The sequence below is a fragment of the Ammospiza caudacuta genome, chromosome 3, assembly GCF_027887145.1.
Source record: "Ammospiza caudacuta isolate bAmmCau1 chromosome 3, bAmmCau1.pri, whole genome shotgun sequence".
NCBI lineage: Eukaryota > Metazoa > Chordata > Aves > Passeriformes > Passerellidae > Ammospiza > Ammospiza caudacuta.
The window spans coordinates 23,022,699-23,024,778 of record NC_080595.1 but is presented as its reverse complement, the minus strand read 5'-3'; positions in this window follow the sequence as shown (position 1 = coordinate 23,024,778).

Genomic DNA, 2,080 nt, shown 5'->3' with positions numbered 1-2,080 from the left:
TTATATAATCACAACTTCAGGCAAACACTTTAATATTCCATAAAGTTCACCTAAGAGGTGAAAAAAGGTGCTGAACACTAAACCTCACTTTATTATATGGATTTCTTTTTCTGTTTTCTTGTCCAGTTTTTAAGCACATGCCAGTCTACAAAAAATACTAACTGATAATATTAAAAGCATTCCAAAATAGTCAAAGCAATATTCAGGAAGCAGTTCTGTGAATCTCCCAGATAATTTTCTTTTTTTTTTTTTTTTTTTTGGGTGAGGAGGATTGGGCAGGAAAGTGTTCTAAGACAGAAAAATATACAGTGGCATGGTAGTGTCTAATGGCATTGTAGCAACAAAAAAGGCCAGTTACTAAAATAATACAGTTTTACTTGTACAAATGCGTGCATCTATTCAAGTTAGTTTAGTGAGAGGGACTGTATTGGCTTCAATTGGATTCTCAGCATGTGGGAATGAACTTACCTCAAAGCAGAGCTGTGTGTCCCCTGAAAAAAAATCAGGTTTGTGTTATATTTTAAAAAGTCCTAAGTAGCTGTGTCTAGCTACACCACAGGGTCTTGTTATTGTCCTTTCTCATTGTTTTGTTACAGAGCTCCAGGTTTGTGTGAGTTTATTGCGCCCTTTGTGGTTTGCAGTGTAGATTTAAAAGAAAAAAAGAAGTACCATCATGATTGCTAAGATATATCCTGTTTTTGAAAAAATCATTCTTTGGGCCCTGTTCCTGCAGAAACTTATTTTTGCCAAGAGTTTTATTTTGGCCTGCATGGCCACATTTTAAATTAAAAGATGAGGATACTTGACTCCTCCGTTCATATTTAAAAGTTGTAAATAATGATTATGATATAAAGAAAACTTGTATCCCCTTATTTTAATGGTGGATGATTCATCTCTCTGTCAGTTTGATAAATTAACTCAGAGTATAAATATCTATTCTTATGTAATTGTAATGCTTTTTTTATTTCTCCCCCCTCTGCCCCATTTTCTACTCCCCAATTTCAGTAATTTTTTTAGCATGACAAGCTATTCAGCCTTTTGCCAAAGCCAATAGATCCAAGTCTCTTGCTTAATCCTCTCCTTTTCCCATTTTTGAGGAGTGGATCTGGGACACTGTTGTTTGCTCTGTCACAGCAGATTGCTGCCAGTAGTGACTATGACTCCAGAAATATCAGCCAGATCCCAGGGACTAAGTTTTATTCAAATCCTCATGCCCTGAGACCTCAGCCAGCTTGTACCTATCTTGAAGAGTAAGCAAGGGGAAAAAAATGTCACTGTTCAAGTACAAGCCATGTAATTGGCAGTAGCAAGTAACAACTTCCTGCTGCTAAAAATATTTTGCTGTATTTCATTTTCCTAGCATTAGCAAGTCAGCAGTCTGTTCTGAAAAACAGCATTTTAAATGGCACATGAAAAGTCAGCTATTTGAAAGAGTGAGTGAACAGCAGTTTTTCCTGGTGCCCTAGGCTTCCTAATTACTGCAAATTAAATTGAAACAGGTGTGTTCAGATGCAGCTGAGCTAACATTGCCTTGGCCCAACTCTGATTGCAATCCCTAACAAGTGAAGTAGCGGCATTTTAGGGATAATGCATCACTTTTGCCCCATTTTCTGTTCTTCCTGAGCTCCTATCAGGAGGCTCTTTAACCACTAATGCAAGATGGCAATTAATTTTGGTGACAAGTGCATTCACATTGGAAAGTGGCAGGTTTCTGGCAAGGTGGCTTTTAACAGGGTCAGAGAATAGCCTAAAACAGTTGAAGTAATACCGTGGAGAAAATAGAATACATTACCAAGCCAAACCCAGCTCTTTTGATTGCTTTTGCAATGTGAATAATTGCAAATACAGTGGATACAGGGTTTGGCTTAGTTCCCCTGCTATAAGTTGAGAAGGAATTACAAATGTCATGACATCCTTAGAAAACAGTAAGTCCCCAGTTTGCATCTATTTTCTTCCATCCTCTTGGCTTGTGAGTGAAACACCAACCAATCAGGAGATGCGTAGTAACATAACAGTGGAAATCCATCAGGTATATGGTGTAACAGAGCCCCAAATCTCAGAGGTTTTGAGGTCACTTTTG